Source organism: Perognathus longimembris, chromosome 10, assembly GCF_023159225.1.
Source record: "Perognathus longimembris pacificus isolate PPM17 chromosome 10, ASM2315922v1, whole genome shotgun sequence".
NCBI lineage: Eukaryota > Metazoa > Chordata > Mammalia > Rodentia > Heteromyidae > Perognathus > Perognathus longimembris.
Genome location: NC_063170.1, coordinates 67,177,618 through 67,205,056, shown reverse-complemented (window position 1 = coordinate 67,205,056; position 27,439 = coordinate 67,177,618).

Sequence of the window (27,439 nt, the reverse complement as noted above, 5' to 3'; positions counted from 1 at the left end):
AGCTAATACTTAGCACCAACAAAGGGATCCCTGGCCCCTCTGTTTTAAAATTCTGCCCTTGAGGCTAGGTGGCGAGGTGTCTGAAGTGTCCAGACATAGACCAGTTCCCCCTCTCAGTGGAAGGCACTTGTCAGGAGGTGACAATGACAAAGTAAGAGCACTAGCAAAGCCAGTGTGTTCAAATAGATGGGTGGGCATTAAACAGTTTAGGACAGTGTCATCATTCACCAGTGGTCAGCGCTTCCGACTTGGCTGATGGGCAGAAGTGTGGCACAGACAACGGCAAAACCACACGCATTCAATACTGACATGCAGCCATTGCTCTGCACGAGGAACTCCGAGCTCTTGGGCTGTAGCTGTCACTAACACTGAGCTGTCTATCTTAGTGTTTTTCTTCAGTTTTGCTCTCAGGTTTCCCGGTCGGTTGTGTCGTTGGCTTTTTATTGGTTAAATAGCTCTGGGAAGCTGCTATGTTTTCCTGTAGACTCTCCCACTCCTCATTCTTTTCTTTTCTTTTGGTTTCCAGATCTGGAATGCAGCCCCAGTGGAAGAGCTGGGATATCAGAACTTTGGGACCTCAGTCATCTGACGCTCCTGGTGGTGGCTTTCTCTGCAGGTCCTGGGTGGGACAATATTTATGTAGGAAGGAGGTGGCGTTATGGCATCAGGCATGGGCTGGGTGTTCACAACAATGGAGAATTCACATTATTTGAAACTCAGTCTGTCATGTGGTGGGTCCCTTTTGTCCGTGCACTCTTCTTTCTTTTTCAAATAATCTTCCCATTGGAAAAGGATTCCAAGTAGGAGTTTGGCATTGCTTTGTATAAAGCATGGAATGAGCTATGCAACAGATTCTAGCATTGTCTGAAGGTCGAATGAGTGCTGAGGATTGAGTCTGAAGTATGTAGAGCGGAAGTTGGCACATTTTTATCTATTGAAGCATAGGAAGTCAATATTTTCGCCCTTGTCACAGCTCTGTTCTGTTACCGTAGTGGAATGGCGTAATCAAGTGGGCATTGCTTATCCCAAAGAAGCCTGTTCCTGCCTCCACCAAACCCCATGGGACCTAGTTTGCAGTACTGAGGTGAGTCAGGAAGGGTCGAGAGAAGTCACCGGCTAGAGCGCTGGTTCCCATACACGGTGATGCTCTCCCCAGTGATGGACAGGCCCCATCACGCCTCTTCCCTCCATCCTGAATAGCCATCTTACGTCCACTTACAATATGGGGTTCTGTGTAGGATTTGATTTGAGCAAAGGAATTCCCAGCTTGTCTTAAAAGATCTGAAAACCCCCATTTCTCATCCAACATTACAGGTGGAAATTTGAGGGTGATAGGAGTTGATTTGTCTCCTAAATAATACATTTTGTTACTGTCAGAGCTGATGTTTCTGGGCGCTCATGGCTCTCAGACTCTTGGTCTAATGCTGCATGAGCTCTATGTTGTCAAAATCCAAAATTCCTGTTGCACAAAGACAGTTTGTTCCTCCCCACCCCTCCCTCCCTCCCTCCCTCCCTCCCTCCCTCCCTCCCTCCCTCCCTCCCTCCCTTTCTCCCTCCCTCCCTCCTTTTCTCCCTCCCCCCTCCCTCCCTTTTTTCCTTCCTCTCTTCCTGTCTCTCTCTTTCTATCAGTCTGTCTGCCTGGACAATTTTTGAATAGAAATCACAATTAAGAGATTTTTACAACATGTCTCTGTAATTGGAGAAAGCCTGAGCAATTCCAGGTAGTGTGTTATAATAAACACACACACACACACACACACACACACACACACACACAGAGTGGAGGATGGAACTCAGGACCTGGTGTGTACTAGGCAAGTGCTCTATGGCTGAGTCACAGCCCCGGCTCCTTACACTAGATTTTGAATACTCGCTCTGTGACTGTGCCAGTGGAAATGACTGTGTGATCACAGCATACCGTGGATCACGTTATAAAAACAAAGTCTACCGTGTAATTTTCTGGAAGCCAGTGTTCATTGTTATTGCCTTATAATGATCTACGCAGCCATTATGTTTCCCTAAAGTCTCTGTGAGCCTCAAATACGAAACGGGATGAGTCTTAAGCTTTGGTGCTCTTGACTTTGGTAGGAGAAGTTTCCCAGTTGTTCCTGGGGAAAACCTGCGAAGCGGAGGGCAGAGGCTTGGCTCGTGGTCCCTGCTCTCCTCTGCTCCACTGAGGACCTGGTATCCCAGGTTGGTGGAGATCTAATTAGGTGAGGACGCTCAGTTACCCAACCCCTCCCAGGACTGTAGCCAGGCGGCCACCTGGGAACCCATTAGGAAATTGTATTCAACCCTCTCTGGAACACAGAAGCCCAGAGTAATGTTCAATCTGTGTTGCTTCCCCAGAAGATAGGGTAATGAGAACTCGAGCGGGGTCATTTCAGAAGGGAAACGGCATGTTCTATTCCGTCACGGCAAGTCCTTCCAAACGTTTCTGCATCATTTCTGTAATTTTTTTTTCTCTTTATTGTCAAAGTGGAGTACAGAGGGGTTATAGTTTCATTTGTAAGGCAGTGAGTACATTTCATATCCAACTTGTTACCTCTTTCCTCATTTTTCCCCCTCCTACCCCTTCCTGTTCCCCTCTCTCCCCCATGAGTTGTACAGATGGTTCACACCGTATAGTTTTGTAAGTCATTTCTGTAGTTTTTAAAAATGATCTTTAACGAGTTGTATGAAGTAGGCTCAACTCAACATGCCAATCTATGAGTGCACTGCCTTGTAATCAACGTCACCCCTTCAATCAGGCGAGAAAATAAATAACACAACCAGAAATTTAATTCCAGACAACTATACATCTCCTCCTTCCTATAAAAAGCTACTGATGGATGGATGCAAATCCACTGTTTCTTCTTTTTAACAGAATACAGTATTTTCTAAGTTATTATTATTTGTGCTAATATTGAGGCTTGAACTCAAGGTGTGATTGCTTTCCTTTAGCTATTTTACTCAAGGCTGGTACTCTACCACTAGAACCACACCTAGCTGTTTGCTGCTTACTTTTAAATAAGAGTCTCACAGACCTTCCTTCCAGGGCTGGCTTTGAACTGCTGTCTTTAGATGGCAGCTTCCTAAGTGGGAAGTGTCTGGGAATGGAAGCACATATCTGTAATCCCAGGATTTGGGAGTTTGAGACTAGCCTGGACTACATTGTGAGTTCTAGGCCATCCTAGGATACATAGCAAGTCCCTGTTCCAAACAAGAACAAGAACAGAAACATCTGCTATTAAAAAGCATGTTTTACTGGCCTTTCTGTGTGACTCTCCCTCCTCCTTGTAGCACAAGGCCCCACCATGATGGCACTGTTAAGATACAGCTGAGGGACCCTTACCAGGATCCTGGCTCCATGCCCCTGAGACACCATAGCTATCAGATAAACAAACCTTGTTAGAAGAAATACCCAACCAGGAGTGTAAACCTGTTCAACCACTCTGGAAAGCAGTATGGTGGTTCCTCTAAAGACTAAACATATGACCCAGCAGCCCCACTGCTGGGCATTTCCCCAAGGGATCACAAACAAGGCCATATACTAAAGCTACCAACACACCCATGTTCATTGAAGCATTATTTACCACAGCCAAAATATGGAACCAACCCAGATGCCCCTCAGTAGATGAATGGATCAAGAAAAAGTGGTATATCAGAAAGAATGGCATTGCCCCATTCATAAGAGAATGGAAAGACTTGGAAAAAAAATCATATTCAGTGAAGTGAGCCAGACCCAAAGAAACATAGATTCCATGGTTTCCTTCACTGGTAATAATTAGTATATGTGTAGGATAGTCCTAGCAGATGATCACAGTAGCTCAATAGCTATATAGATATGATTATAAAAAATGATGCTAATTGAAATGAACTCCAAGATATGGAAAGAAAAGGTTTTTCATTTTTGTTATTTTTTTTTGGGGGGGAGGGGTCAGTCATGGGGCTTGAACTCTGGGCCTGGGTGCTGACTCTGAGCTCTTCAGCTCAAGGCTAGTGCTCTACCACTTAAGCTACAGCAACACTTCATTTTCTGGTGTCTAATTGGAAATAAGAGTCTCACGGACTTTCCTGCCCAGGCTGGCTTTGAACCAACCATGATCCTCAGATCTCAGCCTTCTAAGTAGCTAGGATTACAGGTGTGAGCCACTGGTGCCTAGCTTGTTGTTGTTATTTTTAATGTACTAAGTGAAAATTTTAAAAATACCCAGCCTCAGGTATTTGGTTGTAGCCATAGAAAATGGACACATTAGTTGGGGAAAGAATAGAAGGATGTTTGCCTGGAATTTAACATGAAATTAATGCTTTGACAGAATCAGGCTTGAAGTTGAAGGATTGGTCTGACAGTTTGGAAAACCCAACGTGGACAACAAGTGACACAGACTGAGGGTTCATTGAGTAGGCCATTGCCCCACGGGTTTCAGGAATTCTGGGAATTCTATAGACAATGGTGGTTGGAGATTCCTGGAAAAGATAAATCCCCTTTGCATTTAGACTCCAGTCCTTTCCTAATTAGGACCCTTCATAATGGAGATTTCTTCCTAAATAGGTTATCATTTAAGTTACATAAATGCTGGAGGGGTTTATCCAAAAGGATAATTGTGATTTCAATGTTCTCAGGAAATTACTGTTTCTAGGGGCCAAATGGAAGTTTTTTGTTTTAAAAAAAAATCAAGATAATCTGGTTAGTTATTACTATGCAGAAGATCCGTCTGCATTTTTGCTCAATTTTATAGCACAATAATAAGATTTTGTTGTCTTAAGAATTTAATAATTTACAAAACCACTCTCCCTGTGGAGTTGAAATGAATGTTTTTAGTCTTATTAGTTTTTTGCTATTATAACTGTTAAGAACTTCTCCCCAGCTCCCTCCGCCCCTTTATACCGAACCTGATGAGCTTTTCTCTATGGAGGAAAAGTCCTTAATGGTTGCAATCTATCAAGATGTTCATTTGAGATTATTACTAAGAAGCCTTGTTGATTAATCAACAAAGAAAGGGAAATAAGAGAAATCAAAGTAGATGAAGCATCTGTCTGTGGAACTCAGGGCCAAGTATTCAGATTCAATCTGTGCTGATGGATCAAAGACTCAGTCATGAGGGCTTGTCACCTGCTCAAGGCCGGGAAGCCATGCAGAACAAGGGGACAGTTGGCTCCAGGGATTTCCTGAGGTTGTTTGCATTTTGTTGGCTTTTATTTGAAGGGAGAGAGTGGACAGGAAGAGAAATAAACAGAGAGATGATGGTGGTGGGTGGATGTTTATTAAACATACATGAACATACAGACACATGCAAACACATGGAGAACTTGTTTCCATTGAATTTTTTTTTTTTTTTTTTTTTTTTTTTTTTACAGAGAGGGGCATTTTGTTAGGATATCTCAGAAAAAAAAAAACCCAGAACAAAACAGTATGAAATGTTCGTTCTGTGCCAGTACCAAGGCTTGAACTCAGGGCCTCCTGATCTCTCTTGGCTTCTTTGCTCAAGGTGGGATGCTCTACCACTTGAGCCATGTCTGCCTCCAGTTCCAGAGTTTTTTTCTGGTTAATTGGAGATAAGAGTCTTACAGATTGGTCTGTCCCAGATTGGCTTTGAACAGTGATCCTCAGAATAGCTAGGATTACAGGCGTGAGCACCAGTACTTGGCATGTGAAATCTTTTTAATAGAGGATTACCCTAATACACATTAAAAATTTATGCGATTAGAGGGCTGGAGTGTAGCTCGGTAGCAGAGTGCTCACCTACCATGCACAGGGCCTGGGTCTGATGCTTAGCCTAGCAAAAACAAAACCAAATTAAAAACAACATATGTGTAGTTATTAGAATTAAAGCCATTCAGGCAGTGCCTCAAATCACCTCGGGTACCTCCAGGTTGGTTCAGTTTCCTGAGAGAACTGTTCTTACCAGCTGCTATCATACAACTCAAAAAAATATATGGTGCTAATCTCTGTTCTGTTGTCATCTAATTTCAAACAAAGGCATTAAGTCCAAAGTTAGACTCATCAATCATCACACAGGAAATGCTGCTGACATCCATAATGAACTCCACAGTTGATTAGCTCCCTTGATTAAATGGAAATGCAGCTGGTGGGAAAATAATAGCGGAGCCCGCCACTCCAGCCGGGAGGGTTCCCAGAGCGGGGTCTCCGTGGACTTTAGAAGAAGAAAGTGGAAATTAGCAGACAAGACCAGGTCTGCGGAAGAAGAACTCAGTGAGCTCTCAAAGAGACATCCTTGCTCAGTCCTCCTTTCAGACCCACATCCAAAGGTGGGGGTCAGGGGTGAGTTTGGTTGGGGGATTATCTGTGAGGGTGAGCCTCAGCTGTCAATGGAAAAGTAAAACTCCACATTTTAAATAAAAATACCAGCAGCAGCGTGTGCTACGCACAATGCCCGAGTGCTGACATTCGCTGAATGCCGCCTCTTTGGACGGTGGCATCGGAAGGCTGTTGAAATGTTCTGAAGTTTTCTTTTTAAGCAGCAATTTTCTGAGCCATTGGGAAAAAATCGGGGAAGGCAAGCTGATGACATCTTGATTGCAGGCCCGCTTTGGAAAGGCATTGTGGAACTCGTTGCTTAACAAAGTTACAGGACAGAAAAGCAAATAGCTAATCTGCCACCTTGGTCTGTGTTTTGTAATAAAAGGAAAATGGCAAGACTTTTTTTTTTGTGGCTGCTTTTAGCTCCAGAGTTTTCATGCAGCAGTTTGTATGTGTCCTGTCGATGGCAGCTTTAAGAATACTGTTTGATGGGGCTGGGGATATAGCCTAGTGGCAAGAGTGCCTGCCTCGGATATACGAGGCCCTAGGTTCGATTCCCCAGCACCACATATACAGAAAACGGCCAGAAGCGGCACTGTGGCTCAAGTGGCAGAGTGCTAGCCTTGAGTGGGAAGAAGCCAGGGACAGTGCTCAGGCCCTGAGTCCAAGGCCCAGGACTGGCCAAAAACAACAACAACAACAACAACAAAAAAAGAATACTGTTTGGGGTCGAGGAGTTATTTGTTAAGACGGCTTTCCACGTGGGCTTACCTGTGAGGCACAGAACCGGGTCTACTGGGCTTGGTCATCATCTCATATGGGCTCTGTGATAGACGTCTCAGTCTCCACTGTGAGATCGTCTCCTTCTTCTCTAGTTTTGTCATGGTTTTGCAGCATCTTTCTTATGCTATACCACCATCAGTGATACTTGACTTTTTTGAGAGTAGCTCAGTTATAGATGGGTTGAACATTTAATCCATGAATGGATGAGGGTAGATGGTAATATGACTTTAGTGGGTAGGTGATGGATGAATGGATGGTGGGTGGGTAAATGAGTAGACGGTGAGGAAATGAGATGGAGGGAAACCTGTATGATAGAGGAGGAGATGGGTAGGTAGATGAATCGATGGTGAGATGAATAGGTGGGTAGATGGATGGGTAGATGGATGAATGGGTGAGTAGATGGATGAATTGAGGGTGGGATGGATAGGTGGGTGGATGAATAGATGGTGAGGAAAATGAATGGAGATATAGATGAATAAAGGGTGGATGGATGGGTATATGAATGGACAGATGGATGGATGGGTGAATGGATGGATGAATGGATGGATGAATGGAAAGATGGATGGATGAGTGAATGGATGGATGAATGGATGAATGGATGGATGAATGGATGGATGAATGGAAAGGTAGATGGATGGGTGGGTAGATGGGCGAATAGTATGCGGTATGAATGGTGGGTAAATAAAGAAATATGGATGAATAAAGGAGTGGATGGGTAGATAGATGAATGAATGGAAGGTGGGATTGATGGACGGTGGATGAATAGATAGATGGTATGGTGGGTTGATAGATGGATGGGTCAATGGAGGAGATGGAAAAATAACTGATTTTTACAGTATTGCATATACTTGTACAGCCTATGAAAATGATAAAATGAGTAATAGTGTTGTTTAAAATATAAGATCTTCCTTTATTCTTTGTTATTTTTCCTTTGAACCTACCTGATATTTTCCACCAAAATTCATATACAATATTTGCCATAGTTTTATAGGAAGACTGATCAGGAGAGAACTGGAGAGGCAGTTTTGTTTTAGACTTATGACTCTTTTATCACATCTTGAGATGTCACATAAAATTTTTATGGGGCAGTATTGATAAATAGTGACAATATAATAGCCAAAAGCTTTTTCCTCCTCCCCTCTTTCTTTCTTTGTGTTTCTAACTATCCTTAATACTTATGCTACAGGGTTGAAAAAAATTAAATTCTCTCATTTTTTTTCTGTATGCTTTTTTTTTTAATAGAAAAAAATGAGAGGGTAGTTAAAATTTACCCCTGGAGCTACTGAAATAAAAATGATCTATCTTCCAAGCCACCTCTGCAAGTGTTCTTTGAAATTAAATGGACTGTCTGGAAAACAGGATACTAAACTTTATGCCAGTTTCCTATTCATGCGTAGATGTAATATCAGCTGGGCCTCCTATTATTGCTTTGGTAAGTGTTTTTGTTGCTCTGGAAAAAAAAAAACCAAACACATTTAAAACATATCATCCTCTAATACTGTTCCTGTAGGAAAAAAAATAGTATCTGGTTGGAACACACACAGATGCTAATTCTGCCTTGAATGTATTAAAGGTATAGTTGTACGCATGCCTTCACAGCGAGAGATCTGATCATATGACATGTAAGAATGCTTACCTATTTTAGAAGCAAGGACTGATGGAATTGAATTGGAAGACAAAGCCGTCGGATAATGAATATGAGGGCTTTCGAAGTTTATCTCGTATCACTGCCATAACTGTAATGAGTTCTGTGACCTAGTTAGCTCAGGATCAGTGTGTTATTAGGTGTTTGTCAGAGCAGTGCTAGACTCGGCCGCAGTAACAAATCCTGGCATTTGAGTGATAGAATACATCAAAGGTATGTTGTCTCACTCTGGCAGCCTCTTCCCTCGTGTTTTAACGTGTAGCGTTTGTGATTTCTAGCTATGAGGGAGGGAGGGGAGCTGGAGTCCGAGTGGTTGCACCAGCACAGGCGGAGACTTGTGCCACATTCATTCAGAGCTCCTCCCCTAGAGCCTGACACAACCATGTGTTCAAACAAGCGTGGGAATGCGCACTCAAGGGAGTGGTTTTTTTTTTTTTTTGCCTCCAGGAATATTCAAGGCAAGTGTAATCCTAGCCCCGATTCTGATCTCAGCTGGGATCTTGTGCGGAATCTGTGGACATGTGCTAGCAGGCTTGGGTTTTCCAGCTTTTCCAGTGTCCAGTGCTATTTTGAGTCTTTCTTGCTTAGGAAAATCTCTCTTCTTTATTCTGGATGTTCTGTCTTCCTGCTCCATCCTACCTACATAGAGGTGTGTGTGTGTGTGTGTGTGTGTGTGTGTGTGTGTGTGTGTGTGTATATGGGGAGAATGTTAATTAACACTGCCTTTCCTTCATGCACATGAATTTGCTCTTGCTGTGTTTTCCCTTTTTATTTACCTTTTAGGTTCTTTTTTTTTTTTTTTTTTTTTTTTGGCCAGTCCTGGGCCTTGGACTCAGGGCCTGAGCACTGTCCCTGGCTTCTTCCCGCTCAAGGCTAGCACTCTGCCACTTGAGCCACAGCGCCGCTTCTGGCCGTTTTCTGTATATGTGGTGCTGGGGAATCGATCCTAGAGCCTCGTGTATCGGAGGCAGGCACTCTTGCCACTAGGCTATATCCCCAGCCCTTTATTTACCTTTTAATCTCCCGAATATGTGCCATCCTTGAACTGATCCATCCATCAAGTCATCAACTCACCAATCATAGTTCAGGCAACCAGGCCACGTGCAGAGCCCTTGGAGGTCAAAGAAGAATCTCTTCATATGGGGTAGCTTTTTCTGATGACCTTTGGACAAATGGACTGCCTTGTCCATAAAGCTTCGGTTAATGTTTCCAAGTGTTTTAGTTGCCTGTAGCCCCAAGCCTATACTGAGTCACGGAGGGTCCCGTAAATACCTTTGGGGTGCATCAGCAAATGCGTCTCTCTGCTTGGCCCTGCAGGGCCAGTTTGGTTTGGAGCCAAGTATGAAGCTGTTCATGCCATTTGACAGCTTTGTTCTAGGAGGTTCTTTTCCATTCTGAGGCCTCTGGGATCTGGGGAGAGCTAGGACCATGAAAGTTTTCTCCCCAAAATATCCTGGTGGATGATGATGATGATGACAACTTGAAATCATCTATAGTCCTAGACAAGAGGTATTATCTTGGGACGAAAACCATTCCCACAACCTCACCACCTCAGTCGTGACCTGCTGTGGGTCCTTCCTCCTCCCACACTCCCCAGGTCTGTCCACCATTGCTTCTGCATCTTCCGAAGTTGGCGTTTCCTGTGACCAGCCTTCTGCTTGCATTGTTGGGCCTTCGAGCTCTCTCCCATGGGGTGTGTGTGTGTGTGTGTGTGTGTGTGTGTGTGTGTGTGTTCTATTTTCTCATCTCTATATTTTTATTTGTGTTGAGCTCTTCCACTTCTTCCTAGAGATTCCACGTTGTGATGCTTCTAAAGCACCTCATCTTGCTCACATAAGATTGCTGATGCTGAGTTTACTCACCCTTCCAATCAGAGGCTTGAGAACCTACCCACTGGCCTCAGCCAAATTTACACTCTTGGTTCTCTTCCACCTCACTCTCTGGACCATGTCATTTCTTTTCTGTTGAGACAGTGCTACTCAAGTCTCTGTATAGAGATTGCTAGTTCCTATTTGAGGGTTGGGTTAAATGCTTGGCCTGATGTCTGTCTCTCCTTCCTGTAACTCAAACTTGATTCTGAAATGACGTCTACCTGCCTGCTTCATTAACAATGGCTGCCAATGTCCTGGGAACCTGAGGGTGAAGTTGGCTCCACCACAAGATCACAGGGCTCCTTTGTACTCTCTGTCTAGAGCATGAGGAAGGAATGGAAACCTTCATGCTGCTGAACTGCTTCCTCTGAAATACTTTTGGCTTAGGTATTAGCACCACTTACGCTAATTCAAATGGCATGACTTGGGTCCTGCTGAATTCTGTCTGTACCCAGCACACCATGAGTTTACCTGCAGAGTGTCCTGTAAGCTCTAGACACTCCAAAATTATTTGTTAAATAAATCCCCACATGCTTGAAGGGAATTGTGTTGTTCTACAAGACGGAAGAGCTGTGGGCCTGGCTGGGATTACATTGATTGGCGGCTGTGGTTACATTCAGCAGCTACCTTAAGTAACAGTTTGTTAAGGAATCCAACTGTGCCAACCTAAGTCCTTCTGCACCATTACTTTGGATGACAAATGAGACCAGGCACCCCTAGATAAATGAATGGCATTCACTGCTCCTGTCCTGCCTGTAATAGAATTAGCTTTCAAGTAACATTGAGGAATTCTTCTTTTTTGGCTTACTTTAACAGTCCAAGAAAGCAAGTTGTCGGAGGTTAAATCCTTCAGCCAAATTCAAACGCCAAAGGCTGGCTGGAGACACATAAGAAACAATGCAAGAGGCTGGCGTTATTGATGTGGTAGTCCTTTAAATGCCCCCAACCATTTAGACAATAAAAATTGTGAATAAAATTATACTTGCTCCTGCTTTTCTCCTCTCCCAGATAAATACCTGGAGAATTCCAATCATTTTCACATTGTTTTTCGAAATCACCTCATCTTCCGTGCTCTCATCTGAATATCTTCCATTGTGTTGAAAGTACCAAGAATTGAAGAATATTCTAGCTGCTGTCTGGTTAGCTGAGACTCCAATGGAGAATCACACTTCTGCAATTCTCCACTCCGCATGCAAAGGCCACATTTAATTTCTGGTAGCTACATCACATTGCTGCCTCATAGAGTTGATGGACACCTATCATTTCTTATCAGGAAATCCCATCATATTTCACCCAGGGAATGGCCAACTGTCTTTATATTTGACAAACCTCTCCCCCACTGACCTAGTTGTAAAAGGAAAATTATTGGATCCTACCACCAAAATGTCTATGGTGAGGTGAATGTTTGGTTTGGGATGGCAAGCAGTGTCACGGAGGTTCTATTTAGGGTGTATCAAGGCTCTCTGTTTCTTTCATGGGAGCCAGATGGCGGAAGGATGTCAGCTTACATCACTCTCAGTGTTAGTTCCATAGAAGAAGAAGAAGGCATCTGTGGCTTTCCTGGGAGGTCCCATGTAAGTTCTCCAGTTCAGTCTGATAGGACAGCCTCCATCACGTGGTCATTTCTCAACCAGTCGCTGGGTCTTACAGGATCAGGTTGCTGATAGGCTAGTGTAGGTCATATGTCTACTGCTGGGATTGGGATGGGGCCACAAGGGTGGAGATGGTCCTCTCAAAGGGTAGGAAGGCTACTGGGTAGACCCCAACTAACGAATGCTCCATCCTTAGAGGCAGGTGTTACGGCCCATTAAAATTTGAGCTCCTCCTTCCTGCCTTAAGAAATGACACAGTGAATGATCAGGAAGTAGCTGTTGATTGAGTCTGTGCCGGAGCAAATGTCAACAAGATGAGTGAATTTGAAATGGCTTTGTGTTAAAGGTATCTTGTCTTTCTCTTCTGCATTGTAAAAAAAAAAAAAAAAAAAAGGCCAACCTAAACCTAACACTTGGGTGCACACAAGAGAATGTACGAATATTAAAACTTGATACTTTGTTACCAGATCAGTTTGTTGTGTAGCTTGAGTGGGAGATCAGTGAATGTCCTAAGTGCCAAGACAGGAGGACATTTTCTTGTAGGACGAACGAATAGAGCTACAGCCTGTAGTGTGGTATCAGTACCATCTTGAAGGTAGAGAGCCACTCTTGCAAGCCATTGACTCCTTACATCCGGGTCCTTTGTTGAGCGCAGTTGTCTGGGATATGTTCAATGCCCCGCGCCCTGGTTTACCGTACCTGTGCACGCTGGCCAGACTTCCAATTCCCCCATCCCTGCCTTGGGCCTGGGTAGCAGGCTGGGAGGGCCAGGGAGCTAGCACCGCCCTAGGGTCATCTCAGCCCGTGAGGGGTAGCAGTGGTGGATGAAACGGTGGGGAAGCCTCATGTCCATCCTTGGTGGGAATGAGTTGGACATCTGTATTGTCGTATGCATTCTGATGACCCAGCACAATGAAGGCTTCATCGCCCACCTTTGAAACCTGCTAAGTGACCTCCCTTCTAATGGTGGCCTTCCCCCTCATCTGTCCTGCTCCTTTTCCTCCAGTCTTATCTCCTCCCACATTCCATGCTTCCCTTAGCCCCTTCCTTTCACAGGCACTGGTCTTGGGGATCAAAACTCTGGCAACAGTTTTCAAGAAAGAAACGTTGCTTGGAGTTCTCGAGAGAACCGAAATGGTGAAGGCGGTGAGCGGCATCAAGACCCGGACATGTTCTGCCTGGGTGGTTGTGAGTGTTGTGAGTGTTGATGTTTGAGGTCCCAGATTGGACTTAATGGAGGCTGGCGGGAAGGTAAAGCTGATTACCTCCACAGCACAAACACAGACGGCAACTTCAGGGGTCAGTCAACATCTTGGATGGACGTTCTCAGGAAGGAATATCGCCTCTCTGATGCCCCAAAGCTGGGGTGTGGATGCAAGCTTTGGAAAGGTGGCTGGGACACCCAAGGTTTGCAGAATCCTTCTGGAAATGGCTAGAGAAAAATTACCATAGACCCCCACAGCCCCTATGCAGTCTCCAATGCAACTATGCGACTCTGCCTTAATAACGGGAAAGCATTTAGAGACAAGACCTAGACAAATGAGCATGGCTGTGTGCCAATAAAACTTTATTTAAAACACACACACACACACATACACACACACACACACAAGTGGAGAGCCAGATTTGGCTATGAGCTGTCATCTGCTAATCTGTGGCCTAACACTACTGGCTCAACAAATAGAGGTCAAAGATAGGTTTTGCAGGCAGAGCCACGTCCTGGTTTCTGTTACATGTTTTTGACAGTTTCCACCTGACTGGGGAGGCGTGGGAACACGAAGAGGGAGACGAGGTCCAAGGGTGGGAGCTGAGCTGGAGAGAACAGGAGGCCCGAAGCAGGAGCTGCCAAGCTCCAGCCCAGCGCTTTCCTTGAGAGATGGATCTGGGAGAGGAAAGCACTCAATTCTGGCCAATATTGTAGGGCAGCTATAAGTAGAGGGAATGAGTTTTAAGAAATGCCATAAAATTCAACTTTATATGACTCGGGCTTCATAAGGTATGCTGTAGCAGCCACATTGAATAAATGTATGTTTTTCATTATGTTTTTATTATACATTTAAAGCACATTAAGGTGGCAACAGCTCTGAAAGAAGAAAAAAATCAAGAAACTTTGGCTTTATAAGTAATCCCATCAATTTTAGGGGTGGCAGTACTTTATGAAGGTAGAAAAAGATGCATGGCTGTCCTTTTCCAGCGGCTCACCAACGCATTCTTCTTCAGGGAGCAATGTTAATAGTAAGTTTTGCTCTGTTTGTCTTCTGTTGAAGTAATGTCCCTCCACTACTTTTTTTTTTTTTGATGTGGATGTTTATATATTTGCCTTTGAGTTGTAGGTTGGCATTCTTAGTCTGAAAAACAAATCTGCCTTGTTGAGAGTTTGAGAAAAGACTGAAAAAACGATTTTAGGATATTGTAGCTTGAAATGATTTCTGACTCTGAGAAGGCTGTGATTTCCAGTGATGTCTGATCCTCTTTTATCTCTTAGTCTTTGGAGCTCAGCAGGGTAGTGGAGCTTCTGTGGGGGTTGGAAGGTTGAGCACTGGGAGTGACATGAGGACTGTGCCCTTTCCTCCTGTCACTGTGGGGGAGGAGTCTGCCTTCACATCAGCTCGCTGTCCATTGGCTGCCTTGACAGCAGCTCGCTGTCCACTGGCTGCCTTCACATCAGCTCGCTGTCCATTGGCTGCCTTGACAGCAGCTCGCTATCCATTGGCTGCCTTCACATCAGCTCGCTGTCCATTGGCTTCCTTCACATCAGCTTGCTGTCCATTGGCTGCCTTGACAGCAGCTTGCTGTCCATTGGCTGAGCTGTGGTTGCGGGGGGGGGGGGGTACCTCTGCTCAGAGATGGTGACTTTCTCTGATTGGTAGCCTCCAGGGGTGGGATGTGGGGCTCTGCCCATCGTCGTATGCCATCACATTTAGAATGCTAACGATTGTAAGAGGCACCCCTGTTTCATAAATTAGCTGCTGTCCACTGAGTCCTGGTGGATTCCGGTGATAGCTCATGCCTGCCTTCCTAGCTACTTGAAAGGCTGAGATGGGGAGGACTGTACTTCCAGGCCAGCTTGGGTAGAAAAATCTGCAAGACTCCATCTCAATAGAAGGAGGTAGCACGTCATGCACACCCGTCATGCCAAATAAGATGGAAAAAGAATAGGATTGTGATGGAGGAGCATGCTCCAACCTCAGCTTTATCTCAACAAGGGCTGAGTGCCTACAAGGGCTGGGATGTGGCTCGGTGTCAGAGCACCTGCCCAGCAAGCACAAGTCTGAGTTATTCCCAGACAGATGTTCCTTATCATTGATGGTGGGCTGTTTGAATGTCTTTGAAGTCCTGCAAAAGCCAGGAAGAGGTTTAATTCATCTAAGTATTGCAAACCATCTGATACAGGGGTCATTTGAAATGGCGTTCAGAGTTCATTTAATTCTATTTTTTTTTTTAAAGAGAAAACCCTGATAGCTCAGTCCCTCCTCCCTCAGACTCTGCCGTGGGTAAGTCCTGCTAATGGGTGGGTGGCTCCTCTCTAGATCTGTGTGTTGGGGGAGGCCTGGGGGGCCCTCTTCCAACGTATGCAGAGGCTGGCCCCTTCCCAGGAGGAAGAGAATCACATTTCCTGGCTCCATCTCCCACTTCCCTTGCAGGATATGTGTTAGTACACTTTTATATCCCATTACAAGTGCCTTACCTATCTCCCAGTTCTCCCAGTTTTTACTGTCAGGCACAAGGCTGTGTCAAAGGATCCTTGAGGTCTCAGTTTTTCCCCCAAACATTTTGGGCAAGCAGCTTTCTACGTGACTTGGGAGTACAGGGAATATTCCTTCTTTTATCTTCCCAAGAGAACACAATTTGAAAGCGGTCACCTTTGAAGACATTCGGCGTTCACAGTTCGTTCCAAACAACTCTCCCCCTTCCCTGCCCATTTAAAAATCCAAACATTTTAAGGCACAATTTCAAAACATTTTGGATATTCAACTGGTTTATTTCTGAAGCTTGCTGATGAGTTGAAATCTTTTTGAAAGTGATTTTAATGCTGTTTGAAATATTCTAAAATAAACTTCCAAATATTTGGGAGTACTTGAAAACTCATTGAGCTTTTAAAAATGTTTATAAAACACTTGAATAAAAGTGATTACCAATAGCAGAAAAAGCCTATCATGTTCATTTCGTAGCTTCATCTTTATGAATTTTTCTTTTACTTCATCTAGCTTTTGTCTTCTAAGTTTAGGAAATACAATGAACATAGATTAGATTCTTATAACCATATCCCCCTCTATGCCTTTTTTTATCTATCTGGAATTGAATTACTTTTCCTTCACTCAGTGAGGAAATACTTAATTGAGCACCTACTATATGTTAACCACTACTGTGTATTGTCTCCTACTGCTATCAGACATCAATTTGCCTGTACCCTGGGAGGTCACACTATACTAGGGAGGGGGGAGGATAAGACAATATGCAAATCACTTAAGTAAAATGAATAAGGAAGTATAATGGTCTGGCTTAACCCTCCCACCCCCAATGCCCATGTGTGAAGCTGCTATCAGTAGAGGTGGAACCTTGAAGAGGGGAAGTTAATGCCTGGAGGGGGATATCGGGGACCCTGGCTCTTCCCTCTCTCCTTGTTTTCTGGTTTCGGTGCCTCAGGCAGCTTTTCCTTACCAAGTGCTCCCTGCCTCACCATAGGCCCAAGACCAATGCACCCAGGGCTTTTGAAGCCCTTCCAGGAGACGGGGGAACCTGTTAGGGGATGGAGAAGAGCAAAAGGGAGGGGTCAAGAGGTTTGGTGCAGCAGCTGAAGAGATGCTTCTCCATGCAAGGCATTGCACAAGTAATGAGGAGACGGTGTGGCAGAAGGGGCTTGGGATGGGGTGGGGGTGGCCTTGGGTGTTTCAGATTAAGGCTATGTCAAAATATTCAAGGAGATGTCCACTGGGTAGCTGGTTATTCGAGTGTGAGCGAGAAGCCAGATCAAGGCTGGAGATGCAGACTGACCTTAAGCATAGCATGTTCACATGAAGGAAAACAGACAGAAGACTGGGCCCCGCCATTGTTCCATTGTAGATTTAGGAAGGTGAGAAAAAGCCTGCAAAAGACACAGGAAAGCGGAGGAGGTGCTATGCTGTGTGAACCACAGGAGGAAGTTCTGAAGAACAGAGAGGATGAACACACACACACACACACACACACACACACACACACACACACACACTTCCTTAATACTCTCCTTGCTTGCTCTTTTGTAAGTCCCAATCTGCTCCCTTCAGTTCGTCAGTATTGATTCACAGTCACATCTTAGTTGGGAGCCAGAAACTCTGACTCATCTTTCTGTGACTTAACTGTGAGCAGCAAGGCTCCTGGGTAGAATGGGAACCCAAGAAATGGCTGCTGTGTAGACGTTATTTGGAATTAAGCTATTTCAGCGTGAGGGGCCATGTGTGCTGAAGCCAGCCATTACATACACATCCTGAGTTGGTGGTGGGCTCTCTCAGATGGACACGTTTCCAGTCATTGGATCTTCCTCCGCATTCTTCAGTCAGGGTCTTCCTCCGCATTCTTCAGTCAGGATGGCTGCATGCTGGGAGAGCCTTCAGAAAGTAAATATCAGATGCTCATGATTCGTTGTCTCAAGTTCTACTTGTCTATGTTTTATCAAAGGTTACATTAACAAATGACCAACTATGTGTTCCAAATGGGAAGACAGGCTCAGACTATGTTAGCATTTGTTCACATGCTCAGGAAGTTAGTGTCGTAAATGTCTTCTGTAGTGTCTTCCGCCTTGAACGTGCAACTCTTCCCTTTCTCTTTCTAGTGGCAGACATTACTAATCGGTTGCCAAACTATGCTACCAGTACTGTGATCTAATATTCTTCTATAGGTTCCCATGGAGAGGAGGTGTTCAGAACGAGGTTACTATCCCATACACTGGGCAGCACACAATGGATACACTGAGCCAGTGCAAAATGGGGAGAAGTAGATGCTCATCGCTCCGTCCCTTAGATGGGCCCAGGAAAAGAAGCCAGGAGCCCTGGGCTCAATATCTACCCTGCCACTGTGAACGTAGATTGGGGCAGGTTACTTTTGTTCACTCCTCTTTTGGTTAGCCTTTATGCAGACGGAGACTTTCATAGCCCAAATCTGGGAGGTTATGTTTCCTTCCAAAACTTCTGCTACTAGTCCTCTGTTGAGCATGTTGTTTGTGTAGGTATTCCGCCTAAGGGCCTAACCTATCTCAAGCCGATTAACCTTGGCATCATCCTTTCAGTGTAGGTATTATTAATATCCTCATGTGTTGGACAAAGAAACTGGGGCAGAGAAAGGTAAAGCAATCTTCCCAAACTTCCACCACTATCAAGGATCTGAACTTGAACCTGAATCCAAGGAAACAGAGTTGCTCAGTTCAGGTCTGGGACTCAGAGGGCAAGACTCGGAGTCTCTTATTTATGTCTCTAAGGTCCTGCTGCCTCTTCGGACCTTGACACAGAACCCGAAAGGCCGATGAAGCAGCCTCAAGCCCCCGGCTGGAAGACCTCCTGGCTTTTCATCCCCAGCCTGTTCTCTGGCATGTGACAAAGACAGCAGTGTGGCATAGCAGTGCCCATCCCTCAGCTTCTAGGGACTGATTAAGTTGTAGACGATGCCGGCTTGAGTCCTGGCTCTACAGAACACAGCCAAGTCAGAAGTGCTTCTTCAAGGCTCCTCTGGTAGCTGCCAAGGAGGTTGTCTGTGAAGCTACTTGGGATCTTAGCTCTGCGGCTCAGGGGAGACATCTTTCTCTAGCCCCTGGGCCAAGGGCTTTCTCCTTCAAGACCTCAGACCACCATGGTCTCCCTGATGTTTGGCTCCAAGAAAGCTCAACCGGGTTAGTGGCATGCTCGGGGGAGTTTACTGACTTTAAGCCCTTAATTGCTTTCTTTTCCTTTTGTCTAGTTTTTCTTCTTTTGAATTAATTTTTTTTCCGGGCAGTTTTAGAAACCATATTAAATATCCCCCTTGGAATAGGGTGAATGCTCCGTGATGAAAAGTTATGCTCTTTAATGAAGAGGTTCCTGCAGATGACAGCAGTAGGGCCGGGCCCTTCATCAGCCTATGGTCCTAGATGGGTGACATCTTCATGGCTGTCCATCGTACTTTACAGTTGATGTGGAGAGCGAATCTTGCTAGAGGTGGGAGGACAGAGGAACATCTAACTACTTCCAGGTTGTTACTTGTAGACTGGTGTTCAAGATGGAGGAATGAGATCAAGGCCAGAGAAAGCCAAGCAATCATGAGAAGAGAGGCCCTGGGAGCTGTGTCCCTCTTTTGGGCAAGAGCTTGTAGTTTGTCATCTACATTTCATTTTTGAATCCTTATTGCCAACGTGTGGGTCATTATCCATCTTACTAACGAGCATAGCAGCAGTCAGTGGCTTCCTTTCATCACTAAATACAAAGTATCTGGACATGGCCTTCTGCTTTCATTGTCCAGCTCTGCTCACTTCTCTGGTCTCATTTCTTGATATCTTTTTTTGGTCTCATTTTCTACCATGGCGAATCGTGTGCATCCAAAATATCTACAAAGCTTGTTGAAGTATGAATACTGCACCCCACTCAGAGGTTCTGGCTCAGTAGTCTAAGGTCGAGACTAACAGTCATGTCTTGACTTGACTTTAGACGATTCTGGTGCTGACCATACTTTGATTGGCATTGCCAAGCACGTGTTTGTCCAACATTGAGCCTTTTCCTCATGATCAGCAAAGTTTGTCTGTAAAGAGTCAGATGGTAAACATTTTTGGCTTCTCAAACTATTACTTGTTCTAAGTCCTGATTACTCAACTCTTCTCCTATCCAGCTATGCCATCAGAGTGTAAATTCAGTCATAAACAATATAGGATGGCCACATTCGGATTAAATTTTACTTAGAATGCTAGATGACTGGCTGGATTGTTTGTGCAAACCAACAGGTATGAGCCCTGTTCTGTCCAGCAATAGAGATCGTGAACGTAACTATTTGCCATGTTGATTGCAAAGTTTGTGCTCTCCTAACTTTTTCTTAGGCTGTATTCTTCACCGTACTCATATGCTCCCTTGGCCTTTCTGTACTCCTCCTGCCCTGTATAGCATCATTTATCCCTTCACCCATGCAGCAGTATGGATCCTAGGTGGCAGAAATATGGGGAAACCAACAGATTCACATGAGGATGGGAACTCCATTTTAGTCAGGAGGGTGACCATTACAGAGGTGGTAAACACACAGGAAGTTATCTGAGGGCCATTGAAAAAGTCTTATAACAATTCAAGGTGACATGAGCAGTGTCTTAGCCAGGATCCCCTCCTCTTGGTAGTGATTGACGCTGTTCAGGGCGGCATTTGTTTGTGGGCCTCTGTGACTCATGCTGTTCTACTTGGTCAGCCTGAAAGTGCTGTGACTCAGCACCGCTTGGCTCTGCTCACAATTATTTCCTTATTACCTGATGAGTCAAAGGTTCAGTAAGTACTCATAAAACTAAGTTTGGATTTAATGGGACATTCTTAGCACTGTTTGATTTATTCTTCCGTAAAGCACTTTTCACTGGGTCTGCAGTCTATGTCAGTGATGCTGAGGCCTCAAACCTATTTGTTTATGAATTTATTGATTTAATATTTATTGAGTGCCTAGTCCATATCAGGCTCTGCTTTAGATCAAGGTACAAAACAAGATAGTCAAAAACAGGAAAAGGTTCTTGCCCTCATGACATGTTTGTCTTCTAGTTGGAGGTGGAGGTTGGACAGAGGTAGGTAACTCAAAATATGTACCATGTTAGAGTGAGTTCATTCAGAGGAGCAAGTGGAAAGAGGGATATGGAGTGTGCTGGGTGCAGAGGTGGCAGTTGATATTTTAAATAGATGATGCTGAGGAGATCTTGATGATAAGCCAAGGAGGTATAAGGGTGAGTCAATAGACTAAGAAAAGAACAGCATTCTTGAGGACAAGCTTAATAGCAATGAGTTGCCTGACCCTCCCAGAGAATAACAGGAGGCAACACAATCTCCTCTGTGGTGGTCATCAGCTCCATTTTTGATGGTAGGTCCTAAATGAGACCCACTCGGTATATTCAGCAGATTCTCTGAGGTATTAGCTTTCACTACTACCTGGTAATTAGTTTATCAAAAGCATGCGAGTGTAGATCATGACCATGAAAGAAAAGTAAAGGTTTACCTAAAGCCTTCTAAGCTTAAGCATTTTCTTCTTCCCTAACCACTTCTGAAATCAAACTTCTATAAAACAGTGACTCACTGATGTAATTGTGATGAAAAGTTTAAGGCTCACGGTTACCAGGAAATAGTCTAGAAAGTCCCCACAGTTTGAGCGGTTTATCTAGAATAGTTATTGGGTAGAGTTTAACTAGATTATTCCTTTCCAAAGATGAGGGGACAACCTACTCTTCGGGTTATTCTACTTTATCCATTTTCCCTTCTCCCACAAAGCAGACTTCTCAGTTTTAGCTGAAGATGTGGCTGCCCACAATGAAGCCTCCATATGACAGACTCCCTTGCAGCTAGGTAGGAGCACATGACTAAGATCCACCAAGTGGTCTGAGCATAAGCAAGAGGGCTCTACACATTTCATTCTAGTGTCTTCAAGGGAAAGCATAGCCTTTCCTTTACCTTTCTCCCCTTCCTAGCTGTACTATGGATGTAACAGTCAAGAACTGAAAAATTGCAGATAGAAAAAGAATCTAGATGCTACCATGGTCCTGATGAAAGAGGCACCATTCAAGCCAAACTGTAGAAGAGGGCTGGCTGGTGACACTGTCTCTGGCGTATAGAGGTGTTACACATTGGCCTTGGGCTATTCACCTACACAAATTTTATAGGAGCATATAATTTGTGCTTGAGATCACATACAGAAAAACCTAATTATCACTAACATGTTTGGATCTAATGGAGCTATGGGTGTCTGAGAAAAGTGAAAACAATATATAGGTGCTTAGTTTTTGAGACTTAAAGTTCAATACAGTCAAAATGAGAATGGTGTGTATGTGCTTCCAAAATGAAGTTCATTTTATTGCTTTATTTTTTATTACAAAGAAATACCTGATCATTTTTAAAAAGAATACAGACACAAATTAAAAAAATGAAAGTATAATCATCTTTCCACCCACCTAGAAATGATCAGTTAATAAAATGGTATATTCACTTTCATTAGTGTAGAGATATTTCTAAGGGCACAATATTTTTAGCTTCAAGTGGTATATGCATCACACTATATTAGCTAATATATTTTTATACTCAGGATTTTTATCTGGTTTGTGTTATACAATTGTATGGCTGTGTGTGATAATTTATTTCACCAAACGACCATGACTGGGTATTTAGGTAGTTAATTATGTTATGAGGAACATATACGTTGCATTGTTTTAGAAATTCTTTCCTTAAGATAAATTCTGTGAATAAACAATGTTAGAGCACATGAGGGCTGGCCTGGTTTCAAGAGGGGAGGAAGAGGGAGATGGAAATCTCAGTTTTGAGTAGTGGCTTAGGGAGCAGCCCTGAGAGAGTGGGGATGGTAGCTGCTGGTTGATTAGGCTTGGGCTATGCTGATTGGCCAGTGAGGGCTTGGAATAAGAAGTACAAGTCATCTCCTTCAGGTCGCTGCTAGCAAAGAACTGATGTCCATCTTCTTCCTCCATTGCTTATCCAACCTACTCCTTTGTAAACTGTACCTTTTGTTTATTTGGTCTGAAACCAGGACTCCAACTCAGTATCTGATATTTTTGCTCATTGGCTGGTGCTCTACCACCTGAGCCATACCTCCAATTAAACTTTGCAAATAAATTATACCATTGCCCATCTTCACAGACACACACCCTATCCAAGCCAAGAACAGAGGTTATCGCGATGATTGCCAGTTGGAGAACATCCCACTTTACCCCTCTGGAGTGATCTATAAACTAGGAATAATAAACTATTTCCATTTCTTACAAATATTTCAGAATTTATTTTACTTGGGGAGGCAGAGTGAGCATCTCAGTGCTCCATCTTAAAAAGAATTTATCAGTATTCATACTGAGTGTGTCATCTGTTTGCTGTTGAGATCCTGATGGACAGACTCAGTGAAATCCAGTGCATTTCCTCAAATATTTTTTTAAATTTTCTGTTTGAAATCAACATGTACCTAATAACCTCTGTGCTTTAGATTCTTTGATAAATTCTTTTTAAGATGGAGCACTGAGATGCTCACTCTGCCTCCCCAAGTAAAATAAATTCTGAAATATTTGTAAGAAATGGAAATAGTTTATTATTCCTAGTTTATAGATCACTCCAGAGGGGTCAAGTGGGATGTTCTCCAACTGGCAATCATCGCGATAACCTCTGTTCTTGGCTTGGATAGGGTGTGTGTCTGTGAAGATGGGCAATGGTATAATTTATTTGCAAAGTTTAATTTTTCGAAATTACAATCACCTAAATGAATGGCTCTTGGAGTTACATGGTAAACCAATAAATTAGATTTAGCCTTGACATGCATAAATTATACGTTGGTATTTAGGAAGAGAAATGTCCCCCCTGGCCATCCACGGGTCCGCCTTCTGTACTTTATAAATCAAAGGCACAACTTGAGAATAAAAACACTTCTCATGAAATAGAGTGTCAAGAGCTCCTTGTTAAATTTGCGGTAGCAATTAAGTTCTCAGGTGAGAAAATGCCTCTTTTTCAATGTTCTATTAACTCTGTCATCCATCGCGCCTTTTTATAGGCACAAGTCATCATAGTAAGCACACATTTGGATAACTTTTTGCCTCCATCTCATTGAGAACTTTGAGAGGAGGAAGTGGTGGCTGTCCATTGAGTTGCATAGCAATGGAGGTTGGCCTTGCCTTGCTGGCAGAACAGAAAACAGAGGGAAGCACAGGAAGGGGGTGGTCTGGCCATATTGGTTGGTAGTCAAGCGAGAAGTATCTTCTCTCCTTTCCTTCTGAGCTAGTTTGTGTTGGCTCTGTGTTTTGCAACACAGCATTAGAAATTTAAAGAACTCTGGGCAACATCTAACTTTTGTCTTGCGGTTGAGGGAATATTGCATAAGAAAAATGGAATCCCCTTTGAAGCTTCCAGAGCAGGCTGGGCATGGAACATGAATTAGAACCATATATTCAGAATATGAATATATGAGTATAGACTCGGTTTTTTTTGGGGGGGGTAAGGACAATGATTACATTTTTAGGAAGCCTACTTTCTAAGAGAGCGCTTCAAAGAAGTAACACACACCACCACCAACCAGGGTCATGTGTACCATAAAAAGTCGCCTGTGTCTCACCTTACCACTCAGGTTGGTGCAAAGAGTAAGTGCATTTGGCACACAAGTCTTTACTGAATAATATCTACACATAAAGAGGTAGGAAGCCATGCTTTCCACTCATTTGTGGCAAAGCTCACATCCAGTGGGAAGAAATGATGCATGTTGTGAGTTATCATAGCTCAGTTTATTAGATTTACCCGAAAACAGCAACCAAAATATAGGACCAACCTGGATTGCGATCTCCCGATTATCTGACGCTGATCTGCACCCCCTTTCCCAAACACCAACAGTGCAGTGCTTTTGTCCCCATGTTTTAGCTTAGGGCCTAAAGCTCAGAGCATCAGAAGGATGGGGAGGGATAGTTTCCCTGCAGGGAAAGCCGGGAGAATCTAGGCAGTTGGGAATGTACCAAGTTGGGATGACCTTTCCTAACTTTACTGTTTTGCCCAAGTCCAGCTTTGTAATGTCCAAAAACATGTAGATAAAGGGCACCCTTCTCCATCTGGCTGGGAGTGCAATTCTTCTCTGTCCAGGCTGAATGTCACCGGTGTGATTAGTGCTGGTACCGAGGAAATCACCTGCTTCTCCTGCATCCACCCTCCTGCCACCCCTTCCCATTCATCTCTGTCTCCGCAGGCGATGGGGAGAATGGCAGACCGACTTTCAAGAAGGGATCCTCTGGTAATGAGCATGGCCCCCACGGGTCCAGCTGTGCCTGCAGGTGAACAGAGGTAGGAGAAAGGCCATTCACAGACTTATTTGACATGTGCTGTCTGAAGTGGGCATGAAAAGTTCAAGCTTGGGGAATGTGGAGTCACCCACTCTTGGGGGACCCTTTGAAACATGTTATGATATAGGTATTTACAAGCCTGGCAAAGCAGGGCTGGGTTTGGGAGGCAGGCTGCTTGCAGAACACGAGTATTTATCCATTCTGATAGCTCCACGTTCCTCTGAAGGCAAATGTCTGTTAATGAAGTGGCTCTGTAAGAAACTCTATGTGAACCAAATGCCTAACTATTCGAAGCTTTCCAAAGCTAACCCTAGGCCTATTTTTAAAGCTGTCATATGTAAGATGTTTGTTTTGATCGAAGTATTTTTATTTACATGGGAAATTTGCTTCAGAGAAATCAGTTACTAATTTGGGTTTTTAATCTATCACCTCACTTAAAACCAGAAGAACTTTAATTATCAAATGGATTTTGAGCTGCCATTTCACATGTCACATTCCTGTTATTTTTCTCATTGTTGTTTATAAAAACAAAAGACACGATTTTAACTAAAATAGGCTGTATATTTTCCATTTGTAAAGCACATTAAGTGTGACTTTGGAGTGTACCTAGCCAGAATCATAAGACAAATGTGAATTTTAACGATCTATTTTCATGTACCTTGGACCATTAAAACAGTTAAGTGACATTGAGCCATTTTACATTACAGGATAAATCTCCTTTCTTTTTCAGTCATACTGGGGTTTGAACTCAGGGCCTGAAGCTGGCTAAGCAGGTAACTCACCCCTTGAGCCATGCCTCCAGCACCCGTTTTATATTTGCTTATTTGGAAATATACTTGCTTTTTGTCCATGCTGGGTTGGACCACAATCTTCCTATTTACGCTTCCTGAAATAGCCGAGATGGCAGGCATTGGCCGCTATATCCCAGCCTTTTCTGTTGAGGTGAAGCTTGGTGAAACGTTTGCCTAGGCTGGCCTTGAACTGTGATTTTCTCAACCTCAGCCTTCCAAGCAGCTACGATTACAGGCATGAGCCACCATGCCCAGCTATCACAACATACTCTCAAGAAAAGAATTCCAAGTTCATTTTCTAGAATCAGTTATTTAGACATTTTGCCGGACAGAATTTCTTTTCTCATATTCTCATTGGTGTAGTCATCCGCAAACAAACCAATTCACATTCTTACACGTATGAGGTGTGTGTGTGTGTGTGTGTGTGTGTGTGTGTAGTATGTATGTATGTATGTATGTATGTATGTGTGCGTGTGAACCCTTCCTCAAATGTATGCTTTTGGTACATGTAGACAGAAACCCATGTGAGCATTTTCCCCCACATTTGTTATTAGCACTGATTAGTTGTACAACATCATGTTTTGGTATGTCCATATCGGCAAACAATGTACCTTGATCAGATTGATCCCATCCACCCCTCTCCCTTATCCCTCACCCCCTTCCCAAATCTGCTTCATTGTTCCATTTCCAAATGTGTACATGAAATATTTTGACCACATCCACCCTGTTTCCCCCTCTGTTTCTGGTCCCTTCTCACCAGAATCCACTTGCAGGATTGGGCCAGTTTCATGTTCCCATCGCTTGTCACTGTCAGTCTATGTTCAGAGGGCTTTCGCTGTGGTATTTTATACAGCAGACAGTGATTTAATCAGATCAACCCCAAGCTTGATCTCACTTCACTGTAATATCAGAACTTCCCGGCTCTGCAGATAGCTAGGTAACCTGAACAATGACTTCCTTTCTCTCCTTGTTGATAATCATTAATCTCCATCTGGTAAAATCAAGCCAGAGAATCACACAGCAACTTTGTGATATTAATAATCAAGATTTATTTCAATAGTTGGTCCTAGCCTCTCTTTTAAATGAATCTCCTTATCCTGTGTGTATGACCTCCTTTGTAGCTTGCTGTTATCTGAGAAATAGCCTCTGTTATTCTTTGGAACCTTTCCACTCTCTGTGGCCTCCAGTGAATTTATCATTTTTTCAGACATTTAGCTTTGCTCTCTTAGAGCTATAGAGTATTTTTCTCCCTGTCTCCGTGCGGTTTGCCAAAATACAATACCAATTGTTAGCTAATCATCATTGTGTGTGAAGCAGACAAAGGCTCTTTGAAAACTGTGGGTTTGTTCTCCAGCTACATTAGTGTAGAGCTCACCTTCCATCTCCACCCCCAACATTATTCCACAGTTAAAACTTGTCCTACACCTCTGGGAACAGATGAGACAAACAGCATTGGGTGTTACTGAGATACATTTGATGGAATTAAGTATGAGGTTTCGTAAAACTGGAGGGTTTTTGTCATATTCAG